The following is an 11,774-nucleotide window of genomic DNA, read 5'->3' on the forward strand; positions in this document are numbered from 1 at the left end:
AGGCATGTTATTTCCTTTATATACTAACTTTAATAGCTTTTACCTTTAATAATATTTTACCCCTAGTTAGCCCTTTATAGCTAGCTTTAATTCCTAAATTTTTAGGCACTGCTTAGCCTATGTTTAGCACCCTTAGTAGCATATAATTAGGCATGTTTTTTTTCCCTTTATACTACTATTTCTATTAACTTTAGTAGTTTTTTAGGCTAGTTTAGCTTTATTTAGGCTTTATAATTTTTAAAGCTATTTTTACTTAGCCTATATTTAGCACCCCTAGTAATATATAATTAGGTATATTTTTTTATCCCTTTATATTACCGTCCCCGCTAACTCTAGTAGTTTTTTAGGCTAGTTTAGCTTTGTTTAAGCTTTTTAATTTTTAAAACTTTAGGCTAGTTTAGCTTTATTTAGGTACTTTAATTTCTAAAGTTATTTTTACTTAACCTATATTTAGTGTTCTTAGTAGTGTTTTACCCCTAGTTAGCTTTTTATAACCACCTTTTTTACTATTTTTATAACCTTTTTTTTACTAGTAAAGTGGGCGTAAATATTTAATTATATAAAAGTTATTTTAGGGGGCCTAGTTTATATAAGGTAAAAGTAGTAAAAAAAAAACTTTTATATAAACTAGGCCTGCAGATTTACTTATTTAGTTAAACTAGTAATATACTTTTTTTTAGCCTTATTATTTTTAGGGTATATTTTAAAGGTAAATTAGGCTTGCCTGCCTTTAATACTAGCCCTAGGTACCATATATTTAGCTATTTAAAATATTATATAGGCTCCTAAACACGCTAGGAGTTAGTTTTTTATTATAAATATATTTTTTTATTTTATTTTTTAATATATTTTAGGTCTTATTATAGGTATAGCTTTAAATCTACTATAATTATTATTTTTAGTTATATTTTAGCGTGTTAGGATAAAGCTGCCAGGCTTATTATAATTAGTATTTTTACTTAAAAAGTTATTTTTTAAATATAAATATGCTGCTTTTTTTTAGTTTTTTATTATATATATTTTTTTTTTTTTTATTTTTTTTTTTTTGTGTTTTTTTTTTTTTTTGTTTCATGAATTTTTTTTTTTTTTATTTTTTTTTTTTATCAGTAGATAGTTCCCTGTTATACCTTGCTATTAATAATAGTAACCATGTCCCCGCCCTTTTAATCCCTGTTTAAAGGTCCTAAAATAGGGAATGGTTTACTATAGTTATTATTATAAAAAGGTCCCTGGGGATTTTTATTTTACTAATATTTATTATATATTATATAACCATGCTATTAATATATATAGCTAGGCATGGTTTTTTAATTAATATTATTATATTTAGTATAATAAGTCCTATATAAAAACTAGATAAAATATAATATATAAGCTATATATAAACTAAAAAAGTGCTTATGCTATAAACCTTTTTTTACTAAAATACTACTACTAAAAGCCCACATGCTAGATTTTTTTACTTAATTAAAAGTATTATTAAAAATATAATTAGTGTTATTATAGTAGGCCTTTTTTTACTTAATTTTACCTAATAGGGTTTTGCCTTAATATTACTAACCTAGGGGATAATTTAATTCTCCTAGATTATAAGTAGTATAGTATTTCTTTATCCCAGCGTGAAGTATAAGCAAGAAATAGGTATTATAATAATTACTAGGTTAATAAACTAAATTTTTATTACTAGCTAGCCCTTTTAAAAATGTTTTAGGACTTAATAAAGCCCTAAAATAAGCTTAATTTTAGTTATATAAATATAAAGTGCTTGAAATACCATGCTTTGTATTAGGAAAATAAGGTTTTAATTAAGCATGGCTTAAAAACCTTTTTTAATAAGTACTATAAAAATAGTTTAATTAAGCTTTAGGCACCTTTACCACCTAAAAATTTTTATATTTTATAGCTTTTTAGTTTAAATAACTATGTTGCTACCACCTTTTATTTATAAATTTAATATATTAATAATTAGCTATTTTTTACTTCCCTTAGGCATACATAAAATAAATAGCTTAAAAATACTTAAAAATATATATTTTAAATTTAAGGCATAATATATTACCACTAGGGGCCTTTAAAAAGTTAGTTTTATTTTATATCTTGCTTTATTTTTATAACTAATACTTTTAGGCTTAAAACCTTTATATATTAGTATGTATATACTAAATCCCTAGGCTACCCGCATATTATAAAAAAAATAAAATATATATATTTTTTTTAATTTTAGGACTATTATTTATTATTTAAGTAATATTTTTTATTAAAATAACCCTTTTATTAAGATATTTACACCCTAATCTTGGCTTTCCGTGGTTTTAATATTTAGTATAAATTTTTTATTATTATTAAAATATTTTACGTAATAATCTTATTAAATCCCTTTTAATATTACTATTTTTTACCTTAATATTAAACAAGGCCAGTAGCCGCTAGTATAATAATATTACCTTTTTTAATAAGCTAGCTGGTTTTATTCCTAATATTATTAATAATTTTACCTATAACAAGCCCTATTAATATATATATTTTTACCTCCGTGGGATTCCCTATTTATATAACATGTTTATTTTATTTACTTTACCTGGTATTAATAATTTTTATGCTTAAGATTTTATATAGCTTTGCTAAAATTACTATATTATTAATAAGTTTAAATACTTATAGGGTACCCTGGATAACACGGTAAATAATATTAATAATATTAAGAATATTGCCGCTCCCGGTTTAAAAAATTAATAGTATTTAACCTATATTTATTAGTCCTATTTTTTATATTTACCCTTATTTTTTACTTTATTTTATCCCTGTGGTGGGGTTAGCCATTATTAGGTTATAAAGCTTATTAGGGGCTTAAATAAAAATAGTATATCCTAGTAAAAAAATAGGCTTTTTAGTTAAATATAGGCGTGCTAGGTAATATATACTTATAATAGCTTTTTTAATATATTTTATTATAGTACTACTTTTTAGCAGCAGTTTATTATTAAGGCCTATTTAATAATTAAAAAAAAAAACCTAAAATAGTATTAAAGCCACTAGCAAGCAATCCATGCGGACTTATTTAAAAAGGTTAAGAAAATAATTACCCGTGCTAAAAAAAATAGTATTAACTTAAATAAGCTAGGCCGGCTTATTATATTATTATTATTTTATATTAATAATAACTATTATTAAATTAACTAGTATTAAAATTTTATAGCTATTATACAGGCTTATGGTAAGCCTATTTTATTTATTACCTTTATAGCTAACTTTAAATAAAAAAAAATTACCTATAAATTAATCCTAGGTAATAATAGCTAGCTAATATAAGATATCTTTACTTATTTAAATTTAATAGCATGTGTTTTTTACATAAAGCTTAAGGCCTTAAAAAAAAAGATTATAAATAAAAAGCATGGTATTTTTAGTAAGCACCGGGCCATGGTTTATATTATTAAATATTAAAAATATAGTTTACCCTATACTTATATATTATTATAGCTAAAAAATAGCTATTAGTTCCTGGATGTTAATTAAGTAAATTAAATTATTTTTATAAAGCTACTTAATTTAGCTAGTTAAGGTGGGGAGAAGCTTTATAAGGTTATGCGGAAGTTTATAATATATACCTTATATAATAAGTATAACCCGGACACGGTTTATATAAAAATATTAAGTAATAGTTTAAAGGTATATAGCAAGGGCTATTTAAAGCCCTTTTTTAAAAAGATTATTATTTACAAGAATAGTTATCCTAAATATTATTAATAGGACTAAGTTTATTTTTAGGTTAATTACCCTACCTGTTAGAATCCTAATAAAAGCCAGGAGTAAATAAAAATTAAAAATAAATAAGTTATACTATATAATAATTATTTTTATGTAAAGTACAAGGCTTATATTAATATTAAGGTTTATAGTAATATTAAGGTTATTTAGTATTTATATAAGTATTTTTATAAGGGTTTTAATTATGCAACTATTAAGTATACCTTTAATAAAATTAAAAACTATATTAACAAGAGGTATTTAAAATTTATAAAGGCTATTTAATATATTATAAAGTATAATATTAATAAGATAACCCTGTTTATTATACCTTTAGTTATTTATAATTATACTAACTAAAATATATATTTTAATTTTAATAACCTGCTCCCGCCCTAGGATTTAATTAATATATAAAAAAAAAAAAAAACCTATTTAATAGCCTATTTTAAGTTTTATAATAATTTTAAAAATAATAACTTTTTTAAATACTAGTACTAGAATATGCCGCGTTATTATACCTAAAATATTAAAAATTATGCCTAAAGGCCTTATAAAACCTATAAGTTTAAAATTAACCACATGCATTTTTTTAAGCTAACCTAGGCTAAGCCTTATTATATATATTATTTATTATTTATGGCATATAATGCAACTAGTTTTAAGGATTTTTAAACTATTAATAATATTTTTTATTTTACCTATTAAAAAATATGTTATGCCCGAGGTATTTTAACACGGGATAATAAGTAGGTATACTATTTTAATAAAGCTAAGAAGTTTAAGACTAGTTTTACTTTATAATAAATATTTAATATAATTATAATTTATATTTTCCTTACCCGTGATGCAGCCTTTGCTATTTAAATTTAATTTATTAAAAATATTAGTTTAGATTTTAAGTAATAGGTTATAAATTAAAATATTAGGTATAACCTAAATATAAACAGGTTTTATAAAAATTTAGTACTATGGTATTTATAGCATACCCTTACTTAAGTAAATTTAATACTTTTTAACTATAATCTGCCCAAACCACAGGAGCCCTGGTAGTTATATATTAATAATTAATTTAAAAAAATTTAAGATAAAATAGCATATAATTATATGCTTTAAATAAAATCTTATAACTAGTATTATAAGTATTTAAATACTAGCCAGCGGGCTGTATTTAATATAATTATTATTATTATTAATACTAATTTAAGTTATGCACTTTTTTTTTGCATGGGGCGGGCGGAACTAGTATAATAATAAAATATATATATATTTTTATTTATAGCTAACATATTTTTAGGCAAGACTTTTATATATAGTACCCTTGTGGAGTACTATTAATCACGCGGGGAGATTATTTTTTATATTATATTTACTAGTATGGCCTTTTTGCTACTTTTTAGTAAGTATATAATATATAAATATTTTTATATACTAGTTCCCTGTAATAATAAGATATTTAAATACGTGGTAAAACGCGGTATAGGGCTTGTAAAGCTACTTTGCTATATTATATTAGTTATTTAAAATAAAATACTAATAATATCTTAATTTATGTTTAATGTTATTAATAATATGCTTAAGGACATCTAACATAATCTACCTGGGGGTATAGGGCCTTTTAGGGGACTACCTACTATACTAGGTAGTAATTTTTAGTAAATTTTATTAGTTATTATACAGGGTAACCATGTGATTATAATAGGTGCCTGCCTTTAGCATGCTAGGGTTTAAAAGTATTTAAAAATTTTAGTATTAAAAAAAATATACGCTTGCAGGCTATTTTAAAAAGTAATTACCTATTATAAAAATAGCTTTAAAACCTTTATGTAAATAAAAAAATATATAAGGTGATTTATTTACCAGATTTTATTAAGTTTATGCATGCTATTAATAATTTTATTAATAAAATTTATTTTCCTGCTTATTTATTTTACCTTCCCGTGCTAGATCCCCGTGCCCGGAGCTATTTAAATTTTAACCCCTTTTTTTATATAGCCTTTTTTAAAAATTATGTTATTTTAATAGTGCGTAATACCAAGGTTAATAATTTTAACTAGTTATTTTTAAAAAGTTTGCCTGGAAAGGTAGTTTACCTATTTTTAATTAATATTTATAATATTAAAGCGCAACCTACTAATTTAAATAAGGTAAATAATATTAATATATATATCCTTAACTTCCTGCGCGGATTATATATCTTAAATTTATTAAAAAAGGAAATATATTTAAAGGTAGGAGCCCTAGTGGTCTTAATATATAATTATAATTTTTTTTTAGGTTTATATAATAGTACTTAATTAATTATAACTAGTATTAGTTATTTTTATTTACATGTATATATTATAAGTAATACTAGGGAGGGTAACGTGCACATACTACCATGTTTAAAATTATTATTAATAAATAATAATTTCCACTTTATACTAAACTAGATATAGTTTCCCGTGCGTTTAGTATTTATAATAATTATTAATAAGTTTTAGGGGTAATTATTGCTTTATATAGGGGTTAATTTTTAGTGCCTGGTTTTTATACATGGTTAATTATATATAGCACTATCCCGCACCACCACAGCCTATAATTTATATATATTATTTTTTAAAAAAAATATAAAATAAGTAACTAAAAATATTATATATTTAAAGGTGCTGTGGTATTTTTAAAATAAAATAAAAAATATATTTTATAATGCTTAAAGCGCGGATAATGCCTAGAATATAAAAATAATGTAATATATACTTAGTGCGTGTAATATATATTTTAGCTACATGTATTATATTTATTTTTTTTTATTTTTAATTTTAGTTAGGTGCCACGTGATTAAAACCTTTTAGTATAAAACTTAATAAGTTATTTTTCCCTTTTTAAATTTTATATTTTATTAGCTTGTTATATAGTCCAGTCCCGTGTATTTTTATTAAATTTATTTTATTTATTATATTATTTTTATATTAAGCAAGTAATATATCTTAGTTTAGTTTTAAGTATAAGGGTTATATTACTATTTTTAATAGGTTACTTTATATTTATTCTAGCGTGGCAAATACTAACTTTAGTTTTATTATTTAGGTTTATTAAATCCTAAAAAGCGCTACCAGACCCCTGCCCTTAACTAAGTGCCTGTTTATATAAAGTATTAGTATTATTATTTATTAATAACCTTTAAGTATGTGCCTTTAACTATCCACACGAAGCCTATAACTATAAACCCTTTTAGTATTTTTTTTTATGCTATTTTTATAACTATCTTTTTTATTTATAGTATTTATAGTATTTATACTAGTAGTAATAATAAGGACTATAAGCTTACTACCTTAGCCCTAGCCTTAGCCTTAGCCTTAGCTTAAAAGGGTAATAGTTCCTATAATCCTATTTATTAGGTATATTAAAAAAAATATATAAATACATGCAAGGGGGCAATTATAGTTTTAATATTAATATAACTAAAAATATAAAGCTTAATAGCTATTATTATAATATGGTTATTCCTAAATAATTTATTTATAAGGGGTGTTAGGTTTTTTTATAAAATTATTTTAATAAAAAGGTTATAAAGCAGGCTTAGTTATTACCCTAAATAAAATGCTATTTAGTATATATAATTTATTATAAGCCTGCCTAAAATACTAGCTAAGTATTAGCTATAAAAATAGTAGTTTTAATACAAGGTCTTCGTGAGTTATATATATAAATAACTTAAAAAATAAAGCAGGATAATACTAAGGATACTAAAATAACTAGGTATTATTAATTATAAAAACTAGTAAAGGCTATTAACCTTTAGCCTAATACTATATTTAGGTTAGGGTATAAAGTTATTTTTTTACTATTTTTTAATTATTTATACTATTAATTTTTTTGGTTTAGCATGTGTAGCTTAACTTTTTAATAATTTTTTAAATTTTTTACTTAAAAACCTTCCCCTCCCACTAAACCATAAATTTTTTTTTTTTTTTTTTTTTATATTTTTTTTTTTATATTTTTTACTGCTATTTTTTTAATTACTACTATTATTATTATTATATCCCTTATGTTTACCGCCCGCGCACTTAATAATACCTATTATTTTATTACTAGCATGCTATATTTAAATAATATTAATATTAGTAAGAATGCTAAACCATGTATCACGGCCTAAATTTAGGGCCTAGACCTAGGTTATAATAAATTTATTATTTATTTTAAAAAAAAAGTGCCTTTTAATATAAACTACTAAAATTACTAGTGTTATAAGTTTTTTTTTAAAGCTATGGCCTTTTATTAAGGGCAGCTATTAATAACTAACCATACTAGGGGTAATTTTATTTTTATTATATATATAAAATTTTTAACCCTATAAGTTTTATTTAATAATAAATATATATTATACTAACTTGCTTGCTCCTGTTTAGTATTCCTAGTAATTTTTTTAAGCTTAAATATAATATGCACTACCCCTTAATATACCAGGTAATAGTTACCTTTTTTAGCTTTTTTATTAATTAAGTTACTAATAAAAATAGTTTTAAGGTGTGGATTATTAAAATAATAATATATAACTATAATTAAAAATATTTAACTTTTTTATTTTAATTTATATTATGTTTTATATAGCCTACAAGATTCCTTTAATTAATTACTTAGCTTATTTTTTAAAGCCTACTACTAGTTAAATACTAAAGTTTACTAGTGCTTTAATAAGCTTTTTTTTTTATAAGGGTATATACTATATTTATATATAAGCCTTTATAATTTTATTTTACCCCTTTACTTTTAGTATTATTACTCCCGGGCATGGTAATAATATTATACTAAGAAAGTATAAGCATAAGGTGGCTAGTAATAATTACCCCCTTGTTACTAAACTAAATCTTAATAATAATAGCCTTAATATTCCTAGTAATAACGTGTTAATAAATAATACTACCACTAGTATTATGCCTATAAATAATACTACTACTATTAAAAATAGTATTGCTAAGGCCTTTACTAATAAATACCTTTTTTTTTCCTGGTTTAATTTAGTATCTTAATCCTAGTTTATATTAAAGGCTATTTTAATAATATTAGCAAGGCATAAAAATAAGGTTAATTTTTTTTTAGGGCCTTTAGCTTTAAGTTAAAAAAATTAAAAATAAATTTATTTAAGTCCTTAGGATTTAAGGTATTAGGATCTAAATTTAACCTAAATATTAATAAATCTATAAATAAGGCTCCCCCCGTAAAAAAGAGGTTTAAAAATAAAAAGTAGGTAATTATTTAGTAGTACTTAGTTAATATTATCCTAGTGCGTAATAGTAAAGCATGGTATTTATAAAAGGTATTTTTATTTTTAATATTATTTAATATGTTATTAGCCAACTAGCTTAAAAAAGTTTATAAACTATATATATAATAAGCTTATATCTTAACTTTTTTTTTATTCCTAAAACTATTTATTTTATTTACCCTATTTACCTCCGCTTCCTTTACTTAAGTATTTAAGTATTTAAGGGTTTAGTCTTTTACTATATAGGCTTTTACTAAATAGGCTTTTACTAAATAGGCTTTTACTAAATGGGCTTTTACTAATAGGCTTTTATATTTAGGCTTTTTTTTTTAGGCTTTTTTTAGGCTTCTTTTTTAGGCTTTTATTTTATTAGTTTGTGCCTTGGTATCTTTTAATAATAAATGTTTTAGTATTAATTAATACCTAGGCTAATATTAACTTAATATACTTATTTTTTAACTTACCTTTTTTTTTTTTAAACTTTGGTCTGTCCCTGTGATTTATTATTATTAGTTTTTAAATAAAAAAGTAGGTACTTAGCTTTTAAGAGGTGCACTAAAGCTTAGTATTTAGTAGTAAATTATTTTAATATATTTAAAAAAGTATATGCACGGTAGCTTTAATACTAATACTATAAGTAATACTAATATTAATATTAGGCCAAGTTTAATAGCCCTAAGGTGCTTTTAAAAATGCTTTTTAAGTAGGTATCTCCGCCTAAGTTGCTCCTAAAGGCATATTTTAAATAAATTATTTAAGTAGCAAAAGCACTACCTAAATAGGTGTTTAAGTGGTATTAAGCACTGCCTAAACAGGTGTTTAAGTGGTATAAAGCACTACTTAAATAGGTATTTAAGTTATTCCTAAAGGCGCTACCTAAATAGTACATGCATAGCAGCTTTAATAATAATTTTATAAGTAATTTTATTATTAATTTTAGGCCAAGCCTAATAGCCCTAAGGCACTTCTAAAGGTGCTCCCCGGGCAGGTATCTTTACCTAAATTACTTTTAAAGGTGTATTTTAAATAGGCTATTTAAAATGCTCCCGGAGGAGCTTTTTAAATAATAATACTTAAATATTATTTTTAGGTGTGTTATTTTAAGTAAAGCCTATTAAATACTCCCGTAGGTATATTATAAAAAGGCTTTTTTTAATTAGCTTTTATAGGCGCAATTTAAGCAAGGTTTTAAATAATTTTTATAATATTTTTTTTACTATTATAGTATGCTTTAGGTTAATTTAGCCATTATTTAGGTTTATAATTTTTTTTTAGATTTTTTACTTAATAGTTTGCTTTAGGTTAATTTAACTATTATTTAGGTTTATAATATTTTTTAAAGGCTTAATAATTTACTTTAGGTGCTTTGCCACCAGCAGGTTATATTTTTTTTTAAAGGTTTAAGGCTTTAACCTTATAATATTATTTTTTACTTAATAAGGCTCCTAGGTCCTACCTTACTATTATAGTAAATTAATTTAATAAACTAATTTAATAAAAATAGTATGTAGTATGTGTAGTATATATATAATTATTAAAATAACAGGTAATATAGGTACTAGTATCCTATAATTATTAAAATAAAAGGTAATATAGGTATTAGTATTTTATATTTAAGTAAATAAGGCGCCCTTTATTTACTAGATATATTATTTAAAATAATATGTAATATTTTTTATAATATATAGCCCTTAATAGTACTAGCTATATTATAGGGGCCACCTTTAAGTTTAAATAAGCTAGTTAAGCTAAATCTCCCCTGGGTAAGAACTAGCTTATATTAATATAAGGTATTTAAAATATTTAAGCTTTATTTTTTTTATACCCTTTTTAAGGTTAATAAAGTATATTATATAGTAAGGTTACCTTAATTCTTACTAGCTAAAATTAATCCTAAGTATTAGTATTTTAATAATACCTATGGTATACTATTAAATATTATTTATTAGTAATATTAATTAGCCCTTAGTATTTTTTTAAAGTTATTATGCATAAAGGCTAAATACTTAAGATTTTTTACTTAGGGTACTACCTGTAGCCTATATTAAAAGTATTTTTAAATAACTTTATTTAAGTTTATACTTATAAATAATAAAAAGCTTTAGCTTAAAGTCTTAATAGCACTGCTTTATTTTTTTTAGGTATTACCTTTTTTTTACTTAATAGTATATAATACCCTAAAGAAAAGAAAATAAAATTAAATTTTTAGCCTTATAATCTTATTTAAAAGTAGCTCCCGCGGCCTATAACTACCTAGTATAGGTATTTAAATATAATATATATTTTTTATAGGCAGGATAAATTAACTAACCCAGGTTAATAAGTATATAACTAAATATTTATTAAATATTTTTATTTTACTGGACCCTAAGGCCCGTGGGTAGTTTAGCCACCTTTTAGTAGGTGTTTATAATATCTTTTTATCCCCTAGTACCCGTGGACGTGTATTTATACGGTAAATATTTTTTTAATTTACAGTTTTTTAATAAATATGTCCTTATTTATATTTATTTAAGCTTTTACTTGCGGCCAACAATCGGGAAGATAAGGGCCGCTAATGGCGCCTACGGCGCCGCGGCCGGAACCGCTTGTATGTATTAGTTCACATACCGAGATAAATAGAATGATAAACTCCGTACGCCGCCCCCCGCCTCCCTAAAACCGACTTGCGATACGAAGAGGGGAGACACATCCAGCCACACCCAAACAAAATACGAGCACGGGCGGAGAAAGTATAACCGAGAGGGGAAAGCGAAGCGAAGCGAACCAACATTTATTT

Source organism: Aspergillus mulundensis (genome assembly GCF_003369625.1).
Source record: "Aspergillus mulundensis strain DSM 5745 chromosome Unknown scaffold_16, whole genome shotgun sequence".
Taxonomy (NCBI): Eukaryota; Fungi; Ascomycota; class Eurotiomycetes; order Eurotiales; family Aspergillaceae; genus Aspergillus; species Aspergillus mulundensis.